This window comes from Anolis sagrei, chromosome 1, assembly GCF_037176765.1.
Source record: "Anolis sagrei isolate rAnoSag1 chromosome 1, rAnoSag1.mat, whole genome shotgun sequence".
Taxonomy (NCBI): Eukaryota; Metazoa; Chordata; class Lepidosauria; order Squamata; family Dactyloidae; genus Anolis; species Anolis sagrei.
In genome coordinates, this window is record NC_090021.1 from 75,659,434 (window position 1) to 75,686,588 (window position 27,155).

Consider the following 27,155-nt stretch of genomic DNA (forward strand, 5'->3'; position numbering starts at 1 on the left):
TTCTGTTAGAAAAGTTCAATAATTGTCTATTTTACCCAAGGAGAAAGAACAATGAAGAGCAAAAACAAAGGCTGCAACTTCACTTTTAAACGCTGTTTCCAATTGGGAAGGTCCAGGTCAAGAGGACAAAATACACTGGTAGCATGGGAATGACTGCTAGTTCTTCAGTTCAATAGAGACCATGATAAATGTTCCTCTTGTGGTTCCCCCCAATGACTACCTTGCCAAACTGCAGAAAAGGCAATGTTGGTGTAGGTGAACTACAGCATAGGTTCCTTTCCCAGGTATGGGGCTTCTCACTTAACTTCAGTACTGTGTTATGCTAGAATGATCCATACTGGAGATCTAATGGGAATAAGATCTTTGACATTACACCTCTCGTATTTTCAACCTTGGTTTCTTTCCTAGGCAGCAAATTGCACATTTAATATAAATAAGCAAAAATAAGATATATAAACAGGCTCTCCTGCAGCAAGCCTATAATAAATGCATCTTGGCTAAGACAACAGGATGCCTGCCTAGACCTGCATATTACCACACAGCTTCTTTTTGCAGGGACTTTTTGCTTGTACTATGCGATTTTGCACAATGACAAAACTGGCATCAAAATTTCATTTAGATTTTTACAGTTTTACAACCCATTGAAGGCTGATGTCAGACTTCAGGTGATCTTCTAGGCTGATTTCAAACTTCACAGTTATAGATGTATAATTCCATTTTAACTCATAAGCCTATCCTATGGAATCTTGTGGTCTGCAGTAGAGAGGGGCATTTAGAATTAGACAATGAGAGACCACTATCGGAGCTGTGGTTGAGAACTATTATTGTATCTGGGCTCTGCTAGTCCATTTTATTTCAGTTACCATCACTATCTGTGCAACCAACCCACATATCTCCATGAACTTTAGTTGGTTTATGTAAATCAATGTGGATGTTTTATGTTCAGATTTTATGTCATTATATATTTTTTGTTTGATTACAATTAGTTTAGTTTATTGGTGTTAGGTTCTAATGTTGTTTTCATATGTAGAGTTTCTTTAGGGATCATTATGTCAGTACTTGTTTTTTCTATGGAGGCACTGAATGTTTACTTTGTATGTTGAAATCCGCCTTGAGTCTCCCTAGGGAGACAGGGAGGAATATAAACATATTATTATTATTATTATTATTATTATTATTATTATTATTATTATTCCCCATCAGAGACTTCTATTGCCCCATGGATTGCATCAGATGCAGGTCTTGTTAAAATACAAAATGGCCTCTACATGCAAACAATATGCTTTAATGCTCTATAGCATGTCCTGTTAGGATAGGAAAATGGGTTGTCCAACTTTCTACTCAATTTCCTTCTTTGTCCCATAGGAGATCAGCTTTTTCTCACCTCCTTCCATATCCATAAACATGTTTGCGCATAAAAGATATTTCACAAAGAAAGAAGTAACATTTTACATGCTACCATAGAACACTGTTAACAACATTAAATTCCACACAGCTTTACCTATAATTTCATCATTCAACAAGATTATGCCAGGGGCTAGAATCAGCAATCTTTGGTTCTATACATACATAATTTCTCTGTCTGGTGACCTGTCAAAACTCCATCTTAGAATATTATCTTGCAGTATTCTTTCTATTGTACAGGGTTGTGTACTCATTTATATTATACAGTTGTTGTGATTAGATGTGTTACAGATAAGGAATTACAGAAGGTAAGGACTAACAAGTAAAGAAAATAAGCTGATATAGCAGGAAGAAAGTAAAGAGTGAATGAGAATGCTACAAGAGATTGGGGTGTGCTGGATGCTGGATTGCTGCAGAGAGAGAAAAATGTGCCTGCTGACAGAGTGAGAAGATGGAGGGTGTTTAGTCAACCATGCCTATTCATTTGAATGGTTAGCAAGGGCTTTATCAAAGCAGCAAAGGAAGAATGGTGGTAGCAATGGGTTACCAGTAGACAATGGAGAATTAAATTGCATTACTGAGGAGTAGCCTCAATAAAGAGCATATGATAGACTTCTCATATCAGCAGCATTTTCTTTTTGATTTTACAAGCATAATAAAACAGGCAAAAATAATGGAAGGTGGAAGGGAAAGGATAAGGATTACAAGATCCAGAGCCAATCCAGACAGCACTTAAAAGTGAGACCTATTGTGATTTTACCAGAGACGTCCAAACTATGACTCCAGTAAAACCAAATTAATTAGGAACAAGGCCTCCCCCCCCCCCCCATCTCCTGGTGCATCATTTTCTTGTGCCAGGTGTTTTCAAGAAGGAAGATAATGGCAGCCAGGTAACTTTTAAGGAGTTATTTGGGGAGGGGGGGGGGGCTTTGGAATGGCACAGTTTTCAGTGGATTGTGTGGATGTAAACCCGCTCTGAAGCAGTTTTTAAAAACCCACCTCAGCACACATTTAAGTCCAGTGTTGAACCATCCAAGATGATACTGGAAACCCCTCTAAATTTAGTAAATAAAGTCAATCTCACACCCATTACATTATTTCTATCACAGTTTGAGTGAATCTCCTGCTCAACCTTTTTCCACAGTAAAAAAGTTGATTTCCTGAATTTAACAGGTGCTGTTTGAGTTACATTAAGGACAAAGTTGGAAATTTGTTTTACATGAAGATGTTGATTGGGTGTGAGCTTTGCGGGATGAATAAACATACAACCCAGCTGCGTGGGAGACAAAACACCTTCAGTAATCCTTAAAAGCTTGTAAAATAGATAACATTTATCATTCCCATATTTCAGGCACTGCTGCTAGGAGACAAGGATGTGCCTATGACCACCAAGTATGTCTATTTGCCAGCATGGGTTGACTGCAAAGGAAAATTTGACCCAGCTTATATTAGCTACCATACTATACTGGCACAAGGATAAATAAATCAGATTGAAAATTATGTGCTCTGTTAATACTAAGCTACCAGCTCAATGACTTTCACTTCAGGCACTCACTAGAGTTCTTTAAAGCTTGTAATGAAACCCAGAGACAATCTATTTTTCAGAATTTGAAAGCAGAGCTTACAACCTCACCCTGCTATTTCTTTTTTAAATCCCTCACCATTATTTGCATTCACAGGGGAGTAAAACTGGCACCTTATAGGTAATCCAAGCCAACTTTAAGAACTAATTTTGGAGGGAATATGCATTTAACTCCAGTTTGTTGAAAAAATAAAAGGAAGATTAAGAATTTTATTCTTCTTTAACTTTTCTTGCTGGCAGGATTACAGCAAATTAAAAGCTGTTGCTGAACACAATCACTTTACAATGTATTGTTTATCTCTTCATTTCTTTCTTGATTGTGGATTACACCACAGTAACTGTGCCTAATCTGTGATTTGAATCCACAGTTTGCAGCTGGTTACGGAGTGATTAGAACTGAGATCTCCCAAGGTGCACACTAATGCTTTAAGTAATAGTCCACTCTGATAGATAGGAGGAATTTGAAATAAATACATAATGGGAAGTCTTTCTCACACATGTAGAATATTCCCAGTCCAGACAAACATGCTTTATGTAAACAAAAATAAAATGTACACAGGAGCTGACATCTTAGAATCATAGAATCAAAGAGTTGGAAGAGACCTCATGGGCCATCCAGTCCAACCCCCTGCCAAGAAGCAGGAATATTGCATTCAAATCACCCCTGACAAATGGCCATCCAGCCTCTGCTTAAAAGCTTCCAAAGAAGGAGCCTCCACCACACTCCGGGGCAGAGAGTTCCACTGCTGAACGGCTCTCACAGTCAGGAAGTTCTTCCTAATGTTCAGATGGAATCTCCTCTCTTGTAGTTTGAAGCCATTGTTCCGCGTCCTAGTCTCCAAGGAAGCAGAAAACAAGCTTGCTCCCTCCTCCCTGTGGCTTCCTCTCACATATTTATATATGGCTATCATATCCCCTCTCAGCCTTCTCTGAGATTCTATGAGTCCATAGAATCCCTCAAGTCAGCATGGTCAGTGGAGAAATCTAGTACAAACAAGAAACCTTTCCTAGTTTGGCTTAGAAGGCTTACTAGAAAAGGGTAAATTTGCATTGCAGAGCCTTAAGAAAAAAGAAATATTTTTTCTACCGCTACCTTAGTAACTCTTGATTTTAGACATGGCAGTGACGTATGCGAGCATACCAGTGTTGTAAAATGTTAATGGTGAGCATGATTCAATTTAGTGAGTGCTCCATTTATACAGGTTCTTGCTGCATATAAGAGTTTGTAGTTATACAGCACTCTTCTATAGAGAGCATAATATGGAGAAAGCAAATGAAGGAAAAGGTTAAATCCCCTTTTTCATGCACCATGCAATGGTTTTCCATATTTATACCTACAACAGCAGTAAAGTACATTTATATGGTGTTGTTGTGAGCCTTCAAGTTGTTTCTGACTTTTGGGGCCATTCCACACAGTCCTATATCCTAGAATATCAAGGCAGAAAATTTCAGTGTCTCCTATGAACTGGGTAATTTAAGTCCATACTCAGATAATGTGTGATTTTCTGTCTTGTAATTCTGGGATATAGGGCTGTGTGGAAGAGCCCATGGTGACCCTAGGGTGACTATCACATAGTAATAGCTACAATTAAAAAAATCCCAATCCTATCATTCTCACATTTATAAGAGATCAAATTGGTCTGGTATGACTTGTTTTTGATAAATCCATGTTGACTATTAGCGATGACTGCATTTGTTTCTAAGTGTTTGCAGACCGCTTCCTTAACAATCTTTTCCAGAATCTTGCCCGGTATCGACGTGAGGCTGACCGGACGGTAGTTGTTTGGGTCATCCTTTTTTCCCTTCTTGAAGATTGGGACCACATTGGCCCTCCTCCAATCTGCTGGAACTTCTCCCGTTCTCCAAGAACTCTCAAAGATGGTTGCCAATGGTTCCGAAATGACTTCCGCTAGTTCCTTCAATACTCTGGGGTGTAGTTGATCTGGCCCTGGGGACTTGAACTCATTAAGAGCGGCCAGGTATTCCTGGACGACTTCTTTCCCAATTTGGGGTTGGATGTCCTCCAATCCCTCATCCACTCCATCTTGCTGAGGTTGAAGACTCTCTTTTTGTGAGAAGACCGAGGCAAAGAAGGCATTAAGTAGTTCTGCCTTTTCCCTATCCCCTGTCAGCATTGCCCCATCTTCTCCTCGAAGAGGTCCTATCGCCTCCTTGTTTTTCCTTTTTCTACTGACATAAGAATAGAAGCCCTTCTTATTGTTTTTAATGTCCCTGGCAAGCCTGAGCTCGTTTTTTGCTTTAGCCTTGCAGACCTTTTCCCTACAGGTGTTGGCTATTTGTTTGAATTCTTCTTTGGTGATTTCTCCCTTTTTCCACTTCTTGTGCATGTCTCTTTTGTGTCTTAGCACAGTTAGAAGTTCTTTGGACATCCATTCTGGCTTCTTTGCACTTGTCCTATTTTTTCTCTTTGTTGGCATGGTTTGCAATTGCTCCTTGAGTATTTCACTCTTGAGAAATTCCCATCCATCCGTAACTCCCTTGTCTTTTAGTATCTGTGTCCACGGAATGCTGCTCAGCGTTTCCTTCATTTTTTGGAAATCAGCTCTCCTAAAGTCCAAAATGCGGGTTTGACTTGTCTTAGTTTCGGCCTTCCTTTGTACCTCAAATTGCAGGAGCACATGGTCACTTGCCCCTAAGGATCCTACCACTTCGACCGCATTGATCAGGTCCTCCGCATTTGTTAGGATGAGATCAAGAGTAGCCAATCCCCTTGTTGCCTCTTCTACCTTCTGGACCATGAAATTGTCTGCAAGGCAAGCGAGGAATTTGTTGGACCTTGTACTCTTGGCCGAGTTTGTTTTCCAGCAAATATCGGGATAGTTGAAATCGCCCATGACTACTACATCTCTTCTCTGTGCCTGTTTGGTCAACTGTTGGCAGAAGACTTCATCAAGTTCTTCCTCCTGGCTTGGGGATCTGTAGTAGACGCCTACAATGACATCTTTTTGAGTCCCAGTTCCCTTGATTCTTATCCAGATGATTTCTAGCTGGTTTCCCAGATTGCTGTCTTGAATCTCTTCTGCAGCATAAGAGTTTTTGACATATAAGGCTACTCCGCCTCCTCTCCCCTTTGTTCGGTTTCTGTGAAAGAGGTTATACCCCTCGATATCTACATTCCAGCGATAGGAGTCATCCCGCCAGATTTCAGTGATCCCTATGATATCATATTTGTGGTGTTGTGCTAAAAGTTGGAGTTCGTCTTGTTTATTTCCCATGCTCTGTGCATTAGTGTAAAGACATGTGAGCCCCTGAGATCTTCCCTTGAGCTGTTTAATTGGGATTATTGTGCTTTTGGTACTTGGTCCTTGTTGTGTTTGTGCAGCCCTCCGTTTAGCCTTCTGGTGATTCCCAGACATTATGGGTAAAGTAGTGTTCGCAAGGCTGTTGTCCCCCTCCCCCGGTGGACCTAGTTTAAAGTGCATCTAATGAGGTTTGCAAGTCTGTGAGCAAAAAGGTGTTTTCCTACTTGTGTGAGATGCACCCCATCCCTTGCCAGTAGGCCATCCTCCTGGAAAAGCAGGCCATGGTCGAGGAAGCCAAAGCGTTCCTCCTGACACCATTTTCTAAGCCAGTCATTGACCTGTACTATTTTTCTGGCTCTTGTGGGTCCATGTCTTACAACAGGGAGGAGGGATGAAAAGACCACCTGTACATTACATTCTTTTAGCTTTGCTCCTAGAGCTCGAAAATCATTTGTGATCTTTTGAAACGTATGCCTTGCAGTATCATTGGTTCCTACATGAATCAACATGAGGGGAGGACGGTGATAGAGCTTGAGGAGCTTGGTGAGCCTCTGGGTGATATGGTATATTTTTGCCCCCGGTAGGCAGCATATTTCTCGAGCCATCCCATCCGGTCTGGAAATGACAGCTTCCGTTCCTCTAAGGAGGGAGTCGCCTACTACCAAGACCTGTTTACTTTCGGGAATGACAGGGCCCCTTTTGTGCAATGTAGTGTGTAGGTCTCCAGAAAAGTGATCCTGTTGGTGTGAATTGTGTAGGTGAAAAGTGTTGTCCTCCTCCTTGACATCCCCGGTGCATTCATCAAGGACAATCCATTGAGATTCGTCCAAGAGCCTATGGTTCTCCTGTATGTGTTCCTGTTGCTCCTGGTCTATGGTTGGGGATGGTACACCTGCACGATTGTGCAAGTGTGAATGTTGTGAAGTGTTCTCCCAGTCAGGGCTATCCCTTGCACACTGATCAAGGATGAGCCACTGATCAGTATCTAAGCCATTCTGGTCTTCCCCAGTATGTTGTGTTTCTTGGTCAGGTGATAGTTGTGTGAGAATTTGGAATCTATTGTGTAACTGCAGCTGAGCCGAAGAATTCTGAGGAGGCTTCCGGGTCCTATGTGTCCTTCTAAGGGTGACATTTCTCCAAGCCTGAGGGTTGTCCACATCTGAGGTGCTGTTCTGTTGAGCCTCCCCGTAATGTTGGTGTGATATGGGCTGCGTGTCTAGGATAGTGTGGTGTGTGGTGTCTAAGAACAGCTCAAGTTCCTGAATGTCCTTAAGGGTCTTGTTTGCACAGTTGCATGACATGTGGGGAGAGAGAGAGAAGAAGGGGAGGAGGAGGCACGCGCGGCGGCGGCGGCACTGACGGGACCCAGGCTGCCGAAGCCAGAAGTTTCCTCCCCTTCTTCTCTCTCTCTCTCTCTCTTACCCTCTTTCTCTTCCTGGCTGTCAGTCAGGAGGGAAACGGGCCAGGGAAGGAAGAGAAAGAGGGTAAGAGAGAGAGAGATAGAAGAAGGGGAGGGGAAGAAATATCTGGCTTCCGCAGCCTGGGTCCCGTCAGTGCCGCCGCCGCCGCCGTGCGTGCCTCCTCCTCCCCCTCTCTTCCTACCCCCTCCCTCTCACGCTGCGTGCGCCTGGATCCCCACCTCCCTCGCCTTCGGCTGTTGCTGCTGCTGCTCGGAGGGGGGGGGGCGCCGTTGAGAGCGAGCGGGAGGGGGCACCCCACTCCACAGTTTCCCCCCTCCCCTCCCAGAGGTCCCGCACGCACTCACTCCCTCACTTGGTGCGGGCGCAAGGAGGGAGGGCAGCAGCCAGGATGCCGTGGGGCCCTTCTGAAGAGACACCTTCCTCGCTTTCCAGTATTTTCTATTGTTCATGTGAGTTTTGTGTACCAAGACTGGTTCAATTCCATCATTGCTGGAGCTTAGAATGCTCTTTGATTGCAGGTGAACTATAAATCCCAGCAAACACAACCCCCAAACACCACCAGTGTTCACATTTGGGCATATTGAGTATCAGTGCCAAGTTTGATCCAGATCCATCATTGTTTGAGTCCACAATGATCTCTGGACATAGGAGAACTACAGCTCTAAAACCAAAGGACACTGCCCACCAAACCTTTCCAGTATTTTCTTTTGGTCATGGGAGAACTCTGAGTCAAGTTTGGTTCAATTCCATCGTTGATGGGGTTCAGAATGTTCTTTGATTATAGGTAAACTATAAATCCCAGCAAATACAACCCACAAACGCCAACAGTGTTCACATTTGGGCATATTGAGTATCAGTGCCAAGTTTGGTCCAGATCCATCATTGTTTGAGTCCACAGTGATCTCTGGATGTAGGTGAACTACAACTCTAAAACCAAAGGACACTGCCCACCAAACCCTTCCAGTATTTTCTGTTGGTCATGGGAGAACTCTATGTCAAATTTGGTTCAATTCCATCGTTGATGGGGTTCAGAATGTTCTTTGATTATAGGTAAACTATAAATCCCAGCAACTACAACTCCCAAATGACAAAATCAATTTTTTTTTAGTGAAGGACATACATTGTTAGGTGTCCAGTGGTTTTTGAGTTCTGTTAATCCCACAAACAAACATTATATTTTTATTTATATAGATTTATTTCCTATATTTATACCCTGCCCTTCTCCCCCTGAAAGGGGACTCATGCTTACATATTCCAAAAACCACTTTCAAAAAGACAGAAAATAGAATATTTTCCTCATTTTAATTGGAACTATTTTATCTTCAGAAATGCTAAAACTATGCTTTATGTTCAGATTGTAACAATAAAAATACATCCTGCATATCAGATATTTACATTACGATTCATAACAGTAGTAAAATAGGACATGTGCAGTGTGCATAGGAATTTGGTCATTGTTTTTTTAAAAAAACTATAGTCCGGCCCTCCAACGATCTGGGGGACAGTAATCCGGCCCCCCGTTTAAAAAGTTTGAGGACCCCTGATTTATACTGTGGAATTAATGCAATTTGATACACATTATTTGCCATGACTCAGTGCTACAAAATCATGAAAGTTGGAATTTAGTGAGGCACCAGCACTTTTTGGCAGAGAAGGCTAAACACTTTGTAAAACTACAGCTCCTATGATTCCATGGCATTGAGCCATGGCAATTAATGTCATGTTAAACTGCAATAATTCCACAGTGTAGACACATCCCATGGCTGTGTGGAAGCACCCTAAGAAGGGACCTTCTATGAACAGATAATATTAAGAGTCTCAGAAATGCAAAACCTGAAGTTATGGTGATGAGGCAACCATCTAGTGTTAAGAAAGGTTATTGAAGAACCAAGGGCAAAGAAAATATGTTGTTTTTCAATGACGATCATTAAAACTTAATTTGTTATGTCATCACAATACCCACAAGTTATGTGGCAATTTCTTTCTTTCAATTGGTCTCAAAGGAGTTCCAAGATATTCAAGACTAACAGGCCTTGTCTTCAAATGTCGCTGATTCATTTATAGGCTACAAGTCATCGTATAACTATAACCATATAACCATCTTTTACTTGAAAAGGGCCATCCTATATAAGTCGACAGTCCCTAATTTGAGCATGACATCTGATAGACTGTACACTTTACAAAAGAAAAGATGAAAAGAAATCTAAGAAAAAAGTGTTAAAAGGTAAAGGTTTTCCCCTGACATTAAGTCCAGTTGTGTGCGACTCTGGGGGTTGTGCTCATCCCCACTTCTAAGCCAAAGAGCCAGTGTTGTTCATAGACACCTCCAAGGTCATGTGGCCAGAATGACTGCATGGAATGTCATTACCTTCCTGCCAGAACAGTACCTATCGATCTATTCACATTTGCATGTTTTCCAGCTGCTAGGTTGGCAGAAGCTGGAGCTAACAGTAGAAGCTTACACCGCTCCCCGGATTCGAATCTGCGACCTTTCAGTCAGCAAGTTCAGCAGCTCAGCACTTTAACCCACTGTGCCACCAGGAAAAGAGTATAGGGACCTATGAATTGGTGCCTATGTTGAGCAGACACACTGGGCAGCTAGTTACAGTCTTTGTGAGATATACTGCTTTTTATTTCTATTTTAATAATTAAAATAAAATTTAAGTTAGCAACTGTAAATTTCACCTCCTTTGTCTTCTTTTTGGTAGGTATGGATCTCTTTTTTAAAGAAATGCAGCAGTTTGAAAATCAAGAAACTAATTTGCATGGTAGACTTGAAAAAGCAGCTCAAGAGGAAGCTGTTAGAAAATGTTACTCAGTGAAAGACAATGAGCATGGTGGAAAAGTAATTGAATAAGGATGACTTCTCTGAGTGAATAAGGACCCTTTAAAGTGTTTGCATTTAAAACACATTCTCCTGGGTGCAATGCATACTCTGCCAAGCGCTTTTGGTACCTTTTTGTAAAAAATAAAAATAAAATAAGGAAAAGATAAAAGAACACCATGATGCTTAATAGCACCTACTGGTGTGCTGTGGAACTATTTCGAATGCAATCCTTCCACTGTGGCATTTCATGGCTTCCATAATGCAAGGCCATCAGGGAGAATGTGTTTCTTTCACAATACAGCAACACTCCATTTATTGCAAAAACAATCCTGCCCTATGTAAGCAAGACATGATATACGACCTGAGTGCTGAAAAAATAGTGCAGTTTTGTTTATTTATTTTCAAAAATAAAACACAGAATATACTATCAGTTGTGAAAATGAGATGGCAACCATCATTACAGTCAGGTTGCTTCCCACACAATAATGGTAACGATGTGAAAATATGCCTGCTACTTGCAAGATTTAGTATTGTTTTGTAACTAGCTGGCTAATGGATTTCCCCAAAGTAATTACCCTATATTGGTATCTCCAATGCCCCTTTTCCATAAAAGAGTTCCCTGCCTTTCAAATCATTTCATTTAGCTCTTCCAAATTACATTTAGCTGGCTTCATCCCTCCTTCCCACCACCAGCTCACACCTCTGCACTGTGCTGCTCATTTGTTCCTCAAGTATTCAGCATTTTCTGCAATGTTATCTGTACGCTGAGTCCACTTCCTTCCCAAATAATGCATTCCATGAGACAGCCTATGCAAATACCACAGATTGCCATATGTAGATGCTGTAAGACCCAGATTAATCCAGTTTTTAACAGCAAAATTGTGCGTGGGGGCAACCGGGGGGGAGGGGGGTTGAAAGCATAACATTAAAACAGCATATATTCATTTAAGAGGAATACAAAGGTTAAAAATAAAGCACATACTCAAAAAGGATTTTTCCCTGTTTACACGTTAAAAACCTCTTTGGACAAGAAGGCTTTTTCCTGTTGATGAAGGAGGAGCAGGGAGGTAGCCAGCCTAGTTTCCCATGAAAAGGAATTCTGGTGATTGATTTCAGATTGTCCAACCTTATTATTATTATTTGAAAAGCCCCCGGTGGCTCAATGGGTTAAACCCTTGTGCCAGCAAGACTGTTGACCGAAAGGTTGACAGTTTGAATCAAGATAGCAGGTTGAGCTCCTGTCTGTCAGCTCCAGCCTCTCATGCAGGGACATAAGAGAAGTCTCCCACAGGATGGTAAAACATCCGAGCGTCCCCTGGGCAGTGTCCTTGCGGACGGCCAATTCTCTCACACCAGAAGCAAATTGCAGTTTCTCAAGTCGCTTCTGACACGAAAAAACAAAGTTTAGTAGCCATCCCCTGCCACACGCTGCTGTGGCCCAGTCTGTGTATATGTGTTTTGTGTGTGTATATACGTGTGTATATAGTTGTATATATGTGTGTTTGCATATATATGTGTGTGGTTTTGCACATGCATTGTAATGTAATTTTTGTTTTTTGGCTTTGAAAGTCTCTTCTGCTTTGTTTTTCAGTGTTTTTATGAGTGATGGTCACTTGTTGGCCTGATAGGTGTATTGTGTCCAAATTTGGTGTATTCATCCAGTGGTTATTGGGTTATGTTAATCCCACAAACAAACATTACGTTTTTATTTATATAGATGTTTACCTCAGAATACTTCTGGATGAGACAAATTCTTTGAACCTTTTACATTTGCCTTCTTTCCCTGATGTAAGATTAAAATTGCAGTGGTGTTCTGAGTTGGTTTGAATTCACCCAAATATCTTCAAGAAATTGCTGAGATTAACCAGAAGTTTTCACTAAATAAGTGTTGAAGGATGCAGTTGATATTGATCAGCAGAGGAAAGCTTATTCCTTGGGTGGTTCCACACATACATTAAACCCCCTTTGGAGGGGGTATAAGGAACCTGCTTCAAAGGGGTTCTAAATTCACAGTCCAGACAGTAATGGGTTAATCCCATACCTTCCATTATTTTCCTGGTTTGAGTCAAATGAATTTGTGTTTCTTTGAGATGTCATCTGGGCAGCTCCCTTTTCATTGTTGGAACTCCCGCATTAAAGGGGCTGTCTGGATGCACCCCTGTCTCCTGTGAGAACTTCTAAACCTGCATTCTATCGAAACTTCAAACCTGTTCGTTGATATAGTGGGACGGTCCAAGGTATGTCCGTAACATGGGTACTTTTTTTTTGTACAAAAGAAGCTTTCTGAAATTAAAGCATCTATTGCAAAACTATCACACTTTAGCAATGGGGAAGGGCCAAGAAAAGTTTCCATTACAATCATGTGAAACCAATGACTTTCCTGTTCTTTTTATTCCTTATACTATACCAGGGTGAATAGATCAGTGTCTATAGTGGTATTTGGCTATATATTGTGTATACTTATTTATTTACTATATTTATATACCACCTTTCTCATAACAGATGGTTTACAGCATCCTTACTAATGGCAAAAATTCAATGCCAAACATACAAAAATCATAATAAACAACATTTAAGCATTTAACCATATAACATCATATAACCATCTTCTACTTGAAAAGGGCCATCCTATATAAGTCGAGTATAAATATTAAAATCACATAATTCAAAAATTGTAATGTAATATTTCAGGGTGAAAAGTCTGCATAGTGTAGTGGTTTGAGTTTTGGACTATCTGGTGATAAGGGGTTCAGATTCCTGTTCAGTCATGGAAACCCACTTTGGGCATCTCACATTCTCTCAGCCTTGAGGAAGGCAAAGGCAACCCTCCCGCCCCCTCCCCCCCAAATCTTTCCAAGACGACGACATTATAGGTTCACTTTAGGGTCAGAAGCAACATGAATATACACGTCACCAACAAATCTTTTCATGCCCTATTACAGGTTGTATTAGTGATAGTTCACATGTTTGTTTTTCACATGTTAATTTCTTGCAATGGTGGGATATTACATGTGTCAATCTGGATGCATAATTTTTCCATAGGAGGTAGAACAAGACCCTATTGGCATCACTAGATCTCTCAGTGCTATCAGAAGCCCCATCAAAGGCCTCTTCTGCACTGCCATATAATTCAGATTATCAAAGCAGATAGTCCACATTATCTGCTTTGAACTGGATTATATTAGTCTACACTGCCCTATAATCCAGTTCAAAGCAGATAATCTGGATTTTATTTGGCAGTATTATCTAATTTAGCAATTTGGATTACATGGCAATGTAAACTCATATAATCCAGTACAGAGCAGATAATCTGGATTATCTGATATAACAATCTGGATAATATAGCAGTTTAGATCCAGCCTGAAACAATTAATCATGGCACACTCCTAGGTGAACTTGAAAAGATGCAGCTGTGGGGCTTTGAATGACAACTACTCCAGTCTTTTTTAGAAGGTCTGTGACTGAGAGGATTTTATTCCACAAATTAATATGAGATCAGTGTTATGCTGCATTGCTAATGGAAGGCCAACTCTATTAACAGTTTCTGTAGAACTGAAAATTTCACAGACAGAACTTTCCAATAATACTTGGAGAAAGCTCTGCATAATTAATAAACTGCCAACAAAAATGAATACAAATAAAAATGGAGTGTGTCGTTTAATGCTGAATAACTACTGCACAGCCATTTTTTCAAGCCAAGGACTGTCTTATAATTAATATGGAGCACAGTCCCAGAATAGGCCTTGATAAACAGGTCTACATGGAATTCGAAGCAATATCTAGGGATGCTTGGTTAAACCACCAAACTCAATTTCCAACAAGGACATTGCTTTCCCACAAGGTATGGTCATTTATTCTGAACCTTCTATATGTCCTGTTTGATCCAATTTATGTTCCATCAACAAAGGAAAAATGTTGGCTTCTGGATGCAAACACTCTGGCAGAAACTAGATGAAAATAATTGGGGAAAATGCAGGCAGGGCACATACCAGAATATTCTAGCCTTTCAGACCAATTTGGCTTTCTTCGGTACCAAACTAATGCAAGAGAAGATTCATAATAGTTCTATTATAGTTCTTCAGACACAAATGTAATAATTCCTTATTTAAAAAATCCCTTTGATTATGGCAGTGCAATGGGTTGTGAGGGAGATCTGGGTCTTCAAGCTAGTTCCAAGCAGGTGCGGTTCTTTGAAAACACCTGTGTGAGAGCCAGAGGGGGAAAAGCTATTGAAAAATAAAATGTGTGCTTTAATTGTCTATATTGTGCAATCAGCAATGATATCAGCTTCAGCAGCAGCATCTTCAAATGACATGATTATCCAATTGTTTTCAAAGCATCTTTGAAGTTCTGTTTCTAAAAGCCAAGCGTTTTTATGGGTCAAAAGCAGACCTCTTTTTAAAATCAGCCACTTTGCTGAACTGAGGACTGATTAGGTTCACAAATTAGGCTATACAGCAGAATAAGTTTCAAAAATCATCTTATAAAAATAAAAGATCACACTGAATGCATTTTTATTCTCTCTCTCTCTCTCTCTCTCTCTCTCTCTCAGTTGGTCATTAGAAAATGATCCAGTGTTCGCAGGGAAAGAAATTAAGAGAAAAGTCTGAAAGAGGACTATCCCTTGTAAGCATATATCAGTTCTAATAATGGGGAAAGTTAGGAAACATATCCATACACTTTAGTTAACAAAGTATATGTGTTCCTAGCATTTCTTCTTGAACAAACAATAATATCAGAGGAAGAAATGGAAATAAAAGACACAGGTTGCGACAAAAAAAGACAATATGTTTGAGCAAACTATTAAACTTTTAAAATGAGAACTAAGCAACATACCCCTATGAAATGAAAGAATTGTTGCATAGCTATACAACATTTTTTAACCTTCCAGATGTAGAGATTTCAGCTAGGACCGTGGATAAAGAGGTCTGTGTCTGGTGAGCTTCTGCTAAACCAGATCAGCCAGGATTGAGGAGAAGCACTCTGGGTTGAAGGCAAAGCTACAGAGGTTTATTACAATTTGCCAAAATAGGATGCAAGTACTGGTACAAGCAGTATGCTTCAAAAGGTACAAGCACAAATTCGTTGAAAAACACAAAAACATTTTATGCAGTTCTGACAGCCATTCAGATTTCCTGCTTCCTCCCCTGATTGGCTAAAAAGCAGGGCCAGCCAGGATCCTCACAGAGATTGGCTGGAGGGTACCCTGATGTCACAGCCCCAAGGAGAAGATCCCAGTGGCGGGAAGAACAGCTGGTGGTTGGTCAGTTTAAAGTCCTGTCCCTTGCAGAGACACCTATAAGAAGGGTGTGAAACAGGAGGAAGTGTTGATGTAGGTATGCAGATGATTTTTTGATTAATTTAAGTGTCCAATTCTGTCAAGACTAATGGCCCTTCTACACTGACATATAAAATTAGATTATCTGTTTTGTACTGAATTATATGGCAGTGTATACTCATATAAACCAGTTTAAGGCAGATAATGTGGATTAGAAGGGGCCTAAGGGTGCAAGACTCAAGAGAAGAAAGGTGACAGTTCCAAATGACCAAGGGCTTGGCTGTCCACTCAGGAAATTAATAAATTCATGTTTGTTGTGCCTTCTCTTCTGTGGAAGCAACAAGCTCTCAGCCTCAGTTAAATGGACAAACATCCTGAGCTCATCCGTCTTACATATACACACAAAGATCTTGATATTATCTGACTTGGGAAATAGTTGAAGGGACCCTGACCTCCATTTCCAAGGAATTATGCAAACTGAGGGCATGGAGAAGATAGCTGCCTTCAAGATACATTTGGCACATTTTATACATTTATCAATTAACACAGTATACAAGAAGCTTTGAAACCATGGAAAATCTTTTAAAAATAAAGAAAAAACATATTTTTTGTTTGAAGTCTTCTTATTGTTCTTAAATGTTTGGGGAAGGGGGTGCCATGGCTTGATAATACAGTGGCCATTTGAAGACTTCTTCCAGAATTCTCCCAGGGATTCCACCCTCATTAACCTCAATTTTTATTATGATTCCAATTTCAGTGGTCAGATTTTTGAATCTATACTTTAAAAAAAAATGTTAGGTGTTGAATTAGGTATAGAGACAGGCTTCAGTTCTCTTTCTGTTAATCTGTTTTTTCTTGTTCTCACATGCTCAGTAAGAGATTCTGGAGGCAGCTGCTGTTTTTCATATCTGTTATATCATAACATGGAATATGTGGCATTTGGGCTGTACTTTCCAATAGCTTTACTTGCTGCAGAGACACTGGCCCCTTCTACACTGACCATTTAATGCAGTTTCAAACCAGGATTGAAGAAAGTAATCATTACGTAAGAAATCTTGAAATCCAGTTTGAGCCCAAGATAGTGATCACACATGCTTTTGTGGGAGTTTGTTGTCTGATCACCACAGTTTGAAATTAGCTTCAAACTGCATTAAATGGTCAGTGTAGATTGGCCCCCTGCTGCAACTTCGCAATGAAAGTATAGTTCCTCAGTTCTGCTTCACCATAATTCCAGTACTGATGCTGCAAGAAAATTGTCCCAACAGACAGAGAATATGGCAGGAAATGGGGGCTGGATGCCCATCCAGCCCCCATTTCCTGCCATATTCTCTGTCTATTGGGACAAAGAATATTTAGAAGTGCATGTTTGCCACAAACTTTATTGAACAGGAGTATGATTGAGAGAGCCACCAAAGTGTGGTGGTTTGAGTATAGGGCTATAACTCTGGAGATCAATATTTGATTCCCTGTTCAGCCATGGAAACACACTAGGTGAACTTGGGCAAGTTATACTATGTCCCAGAAACACCCATGATAGTTTCCCCTTAAGGGTCTTCATAATGACAGGAAGGCACACTAACAATGCCTGAACTCCCAAAAGATATAGGACCATGAGTTAAAGACATAGAAATAGATCAGGCTTTGAAAAGAGCCGGTAATGATCTTCAGTCAATACTTTAATTTCTTTTTATTTGAACTTGGCATCTCTCACCTGCATCACAACCATCCTGTCAGCCTTAACAAAGGGACTCAGCTCGATGGAACATCTGAAAACATCCTTCAGAAGTCCCCAGGGAACCCTGTGCCTGGGGATCTGAAGCACCGGGGTGCAAAATGATTGACCCCTTGTCAGACTCCAGCTCTCCTGGGAGTAGCTGTATGGCTGCAAACAAGATAAAACAAGCTCTGTCTCTGCAAAATCACATTGAGAGGAAGGATTGATTTCTGAACAAACTAGATTAACAGCAAAAATCTTTAACAGTAAGTTAGATCAGTTGCAAACACCATTAACTTGAATGATATTTTAAGCTCACCTGAATTTTTTCCACTTCCTGCTGTATTCCTAATTAATTTTTTGTCATGTAAGCATTGCTGGCAATTTAATTTGGAGAATAATATTATAATGCTTATACAGCATTTGCCTGCTCAATGTTTTCCTCTACATATTTTTTTTTCTATTTTATTTTCTGATCTTCCCTTCTCCCATTCCATTTGTTCCCTAGTGGTGAGCCAGTTCTGCTTTAAAGTCTGGTTAATCATTGTAAAGAAACTAATAAGAAGTCAGGGAAAGGGGAGTCATGATCCCCTCCCAGGCTCATCTGCAATACCATTCTCCTCATAGAATAACAGTAACAAACATAAAGTTTCCTTATGCTTTTCTACTTTCATGCTTTTCTATGCAGCATACATTTACATTTTTGTGGAAGACAAACAGACCCCTCAAATGATCTAAAAGCCAAAGGATAAGAAGCCACCCATCCAAAACGAGAGAAAGACTGGCTCTTTGGTATATCCAGGTCTGTCACCTAAGATGAGCAAATTAATGGTTTGAAGGCTGCTGCTCCCAGCACTGGGTTCTTGTAGTGGTTCTCTCCCAGTTTCTAATGGAAGGGAGTTAACACATCCCTTCCACAGAATTGGAGTGGATAAAAAAATGAAGAATTATTCATTGGAAAAGTAACATATTGGTCATTTTGAGGTAGTTCTTTACATTGCAGCACGGCAGCCTACAAATTTCAACCACGGTTGACATCCCATTGGTTATGTACATTGGGCAAACCCAATGTTTCATTCGCATAATGACCACCTAACAGCTCAGTCACATTATCCTGCTCATCTATCCCCCAACACAGCCTTTTACTGGCCCAAAGAGGCTCGTGCTATGTACTGATAGCGTGAAGCACAATACAAGTTCACTCCAGGAGATCCTAAGGGATGTTTTTATTACTGGAGCAGAACTGAAGGCATTTTGAGTATTCCCAACCATACCCCTACCCAACTAGGTCTTGAGTAGGTGAAGAAAAAACGATGATGGCTCCTGCCTGTGAGAAGAGAGAAACAGAGCAGAGACCCACCTAGCTGAATGTAACTTTCCATCTCTACAATGCAAGCTGTAGAGCTACATTTCTAAATGTTTACTTTTAATATGCTAGAATTCACAAGGAAAGTTTCATGAAACACTTCCTTTCTCTGTACTCCCAGAAATCTCATCCAGCTTGAAGAATTCTAAAAGCTAAAAATTTCAGCTTAAGGATCGAAGACAGAAAGTGTCCAGTACACCCTGCTTTTGCATTCTGTGTGAATAGATGCTGGAGTTTGGTTTTTGCCTGGTTCTGCCCCCTTTCTCTCCATGCTGTGTTAACTGAATGCAAACTACTTTGCCATTTGAATTCAGTTTGCAGCCACTACAGTCAGCTGAAGGTAAATGGGGAAAGTGGGAGGAGGAAAGAGAAACTTGAACATTTTAAAAACAGCTGGAAAAAAAGAACAACAGAGGATTAATAAGAACTGGCCCTTCCACATTAGGACAGTTATGAAACAATCTGACTTAGAACCCACAGAGAACAATGGAAGTGCACCTGAAATTTATAAGCATCGCATAATTTTGAAACATAACCATAACTGGATTTTATTAAGCATGACTTGCCACATTAGATTTCATTATTTAACAGCCATCATCTGCTATTTAGTGCAGCTGGAGAAAGTTATGGGCATCCAAATACAAATTTACGACCAATTACTTTTATAAGAGGGGTCTTCCCCATCCAACAAAGTTTCTATTTCATTTATGTGACCAGATGCACCAAAAGTGATAATGCATGGCTTACTGAACAGGGAAGTTGCAAATCTAACATATTGGGGAATACAGTTGCAAAATCGATTCAAGGTGCAGCTCCAGGTCTGGTTGCTGTGGGACTGTCTTGTATACTGGCTCAGTTACCCTGGTAGCAATAATAATAATAAAAAAGCTTAACATTAAGCCTTTCCTTTTTCATGGAGTTTAGATATGCAGAATACTCATGAAAATAGAAAATCCGTAAATAAAAAACTGGATGCTTTTTTAACCTGAGAAAACATCTCTCTATAAATATCTAGATCTATGGTCAGCATTTTGTGGATATTTACTGTCGGAACCCAGACGCCTTAAAGAGCCAGACTCAAGAGTATGTCCAAAAGTAGAGTTTATTAAAACAAAGCAAAAGAGACTCAGAGACACTTAACTCAGTGTCTCTGGTCAAAACTCAAAAGTAGCAACCAGTTCCAGTTCAAAAAGTAAACTGAAGCATCTGGAGAAAAGATCTGGATTAAACGAAAGCACTTCAAAAGTCACACAAAATAACACAGCAAGTAAAGGGTTAACAAGCAAAGACCCGCAAGGATGAAGACGTAGTCAAACGGAGTCCGAAGTTGAAGTAAGCCAAGTCTGAAGTTGCGAGGTTCCAAAGTCCACGTAGGCAGCGTTGTAGTCAAAACCGGTCTGAAGTCAAAGAAGGGGAAATCCACACTCACGAGAATCCAAGCCAAGTCGAAAACACACACGAACGGAAGCAGCAACCTGCAGATCCAGGACCCAATCCCAACACGAAATAGGCAGTGACAAAACCCAAGGCACGAAACCAACACTTTGCCTTCTGCAAAGATTCTCCATTTCAGAGCCTACTTTTATCTTACACCTCATCATCTGAAGATGAGCTGACCTCAGCCCCATCATCAACTCTTACAGCTGTCCTTGACTCCACAGCTGAACTCCAACACCATCTTCCATCTTTTGTCAAGACTTAGATCTCCCCAAGACTCAGAAGTATCTCCTGACTGCCAATCCCCACCACCTGAAAACCCCACAAACGTGTCACTAGACGTTGGCTGAGCACATACATCTTGTACCTCTTGTCCAATCCAGTGTGTCATCCCCATCCTCATCACTCCCAGACCCATCACTCCTAGAGAAACCCTTGAATGAGTCTTCAGTGGGAGCAGTAAGTATATCCCGGATCTTCTTCCTTTGTCGCTCCTCATCCGATTCCTGCTCCCGAGTAACCCTCCTCGTTCCCCTATTCACATCCACTGTGTCTCCTTCCTCTCCCTCACTCATTGACCCTTCGCTATCAGAAAACCCTTTGAAGGAATCTTCGTTGGTAGGTGCCATAAGTATATCCCGGATCCTTTTCCTTTGTTGTTCCTCATCTAATTCTTGCTCACGAGCATTTCTTTTTCCCCTTCTGACACCCATACTACCACTTGCAGTGTTATTAACAGGCTCTACTACAATATTTACCATAGAGTCATCCTAGAGGACAAACACATTCCTAAAAAGAACTAAAACTGCAAATGTAGAAGGCCCACCATACTGATAAATCACATAGGTGAGCATGGTTTTACTTTTTTCCCTATACATAGTTCAGCAGATATTTGCTCAAGGTAATCAAAACATTGGAATGGTTAATATCCAGTGGGATGAAGAATTATCATAGGAGGAATCAAAGACCACCCGGAATCAGCTACATTTAGAGAACACACAAATAACAATTGACAACTTATGACACAGAAATGGGAAACAACATTACACAGACCTAGAGATTATGCCTGTAAAACACAGTATGGGGGTGAAGAAATTGTTATAATCTTCAACAGCACAGCTAGCACCACCAGAAGCAACAGTATAAGTCCACACCAACCAACAGTATCTTGACAACAAGGTGCATGACATTTGGATGGGGCAAAGGAAAGAACTGGACATTGATTTCTTACTACACCACTAGAATGAGATGCTACATCTAACATAAATATTTTGAGGACGGTTGTAGCATTAGTTTACATTTCTTCATAAGGTTTCCATTTCAATATATAATTTTCAGTTTTCTAGATGTAAAATTTATGTCAAACGAATTGGCTTGGAAACCCATGTATGCTTGCTGTTGCTCTCTCTGCTTTAAGTTTATAAAGTCAAAGATTGTGAGGTTCACAGTGATATGGATTACGTGATTTAAAGGTGGCAGTCATCATGCCATTATATTATTTACTTTCTGGAGTAGATTAGATTCTATAATCCCTTTTTGGATGTCAGAAATTATAATGTCAAATGATGAATAGAGGAATTGAGGATGCAAAATAAAGGAGATACCCATCAGCTTTTGATCACAAGTAGGATCAGACATGATTCCATCAAGAAAGCAATACATTACCTCGGGTAATGAAGTTGATATATTCCTGGGCAGTACTTCTAATCAGAAAATTTAGCACCAAAGACAGAAGTTATATGAAAAGATTAGTGGTTCCTGGAAAAACAATTCAAAATATCTCAGAAAACTTTTGATTCAAGACTTAACAAAATGAACATATGAAATTAAAAAATAATAATAAGGTAAGCCTCTCATAAACAAACAAAAACTTTCTATTTCACCAGTGTTCACTTTTCTTATGCTTTCAATTTTGGTGTCTAAACTTTTAGATTTAGTGATCATCTAGAATCATAGAAATTCGTGATCCAACCAGTTCAACCCCCTGCCAAGAAACAGGAAAATCACATTCAAAGCACCTCTGACAGATGGCCATCCAGCCTCTGCTTAAAAGCCTCCAAAGAAGGAGAGTCCACCACACTCCAGGGCAGAGAGTTCCATTGCTGAACAGCTCTTATGGTCAAGAAGTTCTTCCTAGTGTTCAAGTGGAATCTCCTTTCCTGTAATTTGATCCCATTGTTTCATGTCCTAGTCTCCAGGGCAGCAGAAAATAAGCTTGCTCCCTCCTCCCTATGACTTCCCCTCATATATTTATACATGGCCATCATGTCTCCTCTCAGCCTTCTTTTCTGCTAAACATGCTCAGCTCTTTCAGTCATTCTTCATAGGGCTTGTTCTCCAGAGCCTTGATCATCTTCCTTCAATTGCGGTGTCCAGAATTGGACACAGTATTCCAAGTGTGGCCTGATCAAGGCAAAATAGAGGGGTAGTATGACTTCCCTGGATCTAGACACTATACTACTATTGATGCAGGCCAAAAACCCATTGGCTTTTTAAGCTGCCACATCACATTGTTGGCTCATGTTTAACTTGTGATCCATGAGAACTCCCATTATCTTTTTCACACATTCTGCTGTCGAGCCAGGAATCTCCCATTCTGTATCTTTGCATTACATTTTTCTGCCTAAGTGGAGTATCTTGCATTTGTCTCTGCTAAACTTCATTTTGATAGGTTTGGCCCATCACTCTAATCTGTTAAAATCATTTTGAATTCTGCTCCTGTCTTCTGGAGTATTAGCTATCCCTCCCAATTTAATAAAGATGTTGAACAGAACTGGGCCCAGGATGGAACCCTGTGGTACTCCACTCATCACTCATCACTTTTTTCCAGGATGAATAGGAAGCATTGGTGAGCACCCTTTGGGTTCATTCTCTTAACCAATTACAGATCCACCAAGCTATTTGTGCTAATTCTGGAGGCAGCTGCTATTTAGTCCATTGTAGGCATTCATTCATGGATACAGTAGGATTGACTAGATTGACTAGAGAACTATCCAATTATTTCCCAGCTCAAACTTTATTCCCATGTTTACTACAACCATGCTGTAGCAGTTCATCAAATCAGCACTAATGTTCTGGAGAGTTTTTTTTTAAAAAAATAAAAACCCTCTTGCTCCTTAGATAAGAAAGGCAAGAGATATATTGGTCAAGAGACAGGATGACAAAGGATTTCTTGTGATTGTTTACAACTAAAATGAAGTTGCAAACAATACTGGTGCACATCTACTGGGCAGGGCCTTTTCTCGGTCCCACCACCTGCTCAAGGATACAAGGTGGGAACATAGGAAAGGGCCTTTTCAGTGGCTGCTCCCAGACTGTGGAACTCCCTCCAAAGAGAGACTAGGATGGTCCCATTCTGATGGCCTTTCCCCAGCAGTTCAAGACCTTCTTATGTCTACCGGCATTTGCGGAAGGGTAAGGGGCAGACTTTGGGGCGGTTGGGTGGGACTGGGGGGAAATATGAGCTTTAAAGGATTTACTGTATTTCAATTCTGCTTTTACCACACTGCTACTATTTAATTATTTTTTAACTTTCATATTGCACAAATTAAACTTATCTAGTGTGGAGTGTTAGCTGCCTACATGGGAGAAAGGCGGGATGATGATGATGATGATGATGATGATGATGATGATGATGATGATTATTATTATTATTATTATTATTATTTCATCTCCAGTTGTAATGGCACCTCACCAGTCTTTCTGTTGGCAACAACAATTTCATTTCTTGTCAGGGAGAACGATAGTTACCAATTCTCCCCATGCCATAAAAGAACTTCCAGGTTTCTTTATAGACTTCCTTCTCAAATAAAATAGCTTTATCACTGAATATCACCCCAAAATAAAATAAAATGACTGCAAGAGTCAGATTATATGTGAACTTGACATTCAAAATGTACTGGCACGAGACAAAGTGCAATGTCCAGATGAAGAGTGAAATGCAGTAATTGAAATACACTGGGAGAAGCAAAATTTTGTTTGTATCTCTGCAGTAAAACAATAAACAGAAAACAGAAACATTTTCTGACACATGTGGCCAGTCTGGATGAGCTCATTCTGTAAAACTGGATTAAACAGCATGTTGCTCTTATTATCCTATATATGCATTGGCATTACTTAAAATGAAACAGCAAAATACACAGTACAACAAATCATTGATTTGATAGTGACAATGATCCTAAAAAGTATTATGTCTCGAAAGAGAGCCAATCAGTTCTTATATTGCCAACATTGAAAATATTGCAGTATTGCTCCCTGCTGCTGAAATAGATGAGATGGTGTTGTTAAGGCAAATGGAAAGAGCGAATGATTCTATTCTGCTACTGCCAAGAAGGAAATTACCCATCAAATGCTTATTTGGACGAAGAAAATCCTTCCTATCTCCCCATGACCTATAAAACAAATTAATTTAAAAAAAAACATGTACCCTACCATGAATATGTGGCAGTATATAAGCTTCTTAAAACTTTTCTTGTAAGAGATTTGTTCATGTTTTTACATTTTTTAAAGCCACTAAAAGTAATCAGCCATTATTTCTTATTTTTAACTAATTTGAAAGCAACTAAAGAGAAGATATGCTTTGAGGTCCAAATAATTAATGTCTCCAAAATCTAGGAAAGTTTCCATTTCCCCAGAATTTAGAAAAGTTTGTTATTTAGACTTCAACTCAAAAGATAACTTTTCCAAGCTCCATTCTTTCCATGTTGGCAACTGCAATGCCCAATAGAGTCATAAGAATGTCTGTAAAGGTCTGCTGTATCATAACAAAGGTCTGTTCTAATCCGGCACCCTATTTGCCGCAACAGACATGGAAATTCTTGCAAGATGTCTATTACTGGAGATGACAGCAATCCTCCTCACACCATGTTCATCCCAGCAGCCAACTGCCTTTCCTGTAACCTCGTCAGATGGCCTGTCAAATGGTGCTTGTTCTCCACTTTTAACACGGGCCCCTTTATACCAGTGGTTCTCAACCTGTGGGTCCCCAGATGTTTTGGCCTTCAACTCCCAAAAAACCTAACAGCTGGTAAACTGGCTGGGATTTCTGGAAGTTGTAGGCCAAAACACCTGGGGACCCACAGGTTGAGAACCACTGCCTTATACAATGGGCAGTATACGCTGTCACTGCAACCGCAGCAACATGAGATGCTTCCCATGTTGACTTAGGAGCAATAGGGGGAAGCTAGGCATCAATGCTTCCCCCATGGGATGGGCATCAAAGTAAGGTAGGCATTGCAGAGCGTGGAATGACAGGTTCGCCATGCCCCTTGCGGAGCCTTTGTGATTAGGTCCTAGACAGTCATTATGATATGCACTTCCCCATCTCATCAGCCAAAGATATGGAGTTTGAGTAGGGAAATACACAACTGAATGATATCAGAACAGTGAGAAAGTTTTAGAAATAGAAATGTAGGCATGGTATGGGACTAGAGATGAATGGACCTAACTATTTCTAAAATTTCACTTTCATTCCATGATCTGCTATGTCTTTTTTAAAAAATGTTTCTATATTATTTTAAAAAAACATGAGTCCAAGTCTTGTCAGTCCCAATGATAGTTGAGCCTCCTAATCAGTTCTTGACCAGTAACTCGGTATCCTACCAATTCAATGAAGCTAAAATAGTCTGAGCTAAAAAAAGAAAAAAGAATTCTGATTTGTAGAATAATGTACACACTCTGGTGTATTTTTCTACAAAATGTGCACTTGTAAATATTTTTAAATGCATTTTTCAGTGTTGAGAGCTGCACCATAAAATGTCCATATGTGAAAGATCTGAGTATGTTTGTTTGTATGTATGTATTTATTTACTGTATTTATACCCAGGCCTTCTCAACCCCATAGAGGACTTAAGGCGACTTACATATATAGGCAACAATTAGATGCCAAAAACACACATTAAAACAATCATTAAAACATAATAAAACATTAAAACCAATTATATAAAATTACGCAATCCAATATCATAGTTCATTCCAATTTGTCATTGCACTTTTTGTATTTCCTTATTGTATTGATGCACATTAATCCATTAATTTGGATTGCTATTCAAAAAGAGCAGAGTCCCTAAAGCATTTCTGCTTGCTTTAGAATTGCCCTTTGGATGCTCAAAATCTCAGTTACTCCTACTACAGTCTTCAATTAAATTCCTCAAGGGCAGATGTGTAGGCCCTATCTGGCAGTCAAGGCTATATCACAAATATGTGTAGAAAGCATATCTGTTTATCTACAGTGAGAGAACCATCCTTCTGTTGATATGCAGGGTGTATGCATTGTTACTGGGTAGAATATCACTAAAAGAGAAATATTTTAATGATATTTGTTGTAAGTTATTAAATTTGTCATTTATGTTCAAATTATGTTATTATTTAAATTGGCTTAGGGTGTTTTAGTTCATTATGTATTTTATGTATTGATGTTTATGTATTTGTGTATCCTATTAGTCACACACATTTGCATACCACCAGTATATGCATATGTTCTTATGGAAGGGGCATAATACTGATTTAGCATAATACTGAAAATTACAACCATCACCACCCCAGGACAATGTCATAGTTCAAAAAAGTAGGGGGGAATGGATAAATGTCAGAATGACGTTCCTTAGGAATGCCTTTGCTGTTCTGTCTCTGGCTACACTGCCATAGCTAAATATTTCTCCAATACATGTACTCACACCCTGCTCTCCCCTAGCCATTAAATGATCATAGGGAGGAGCTTCCATAGGATGAAGAAGAGTCTTTGAGGAGGAGAAAGAGGACACATGGAGCAGTTACTCCTGGGAAAAGCTGTACATTTTCTGATTCAGGAACATAGCTTATACGTGTACTGTACACAAAGTTATAACATACATTTATAATAGCTA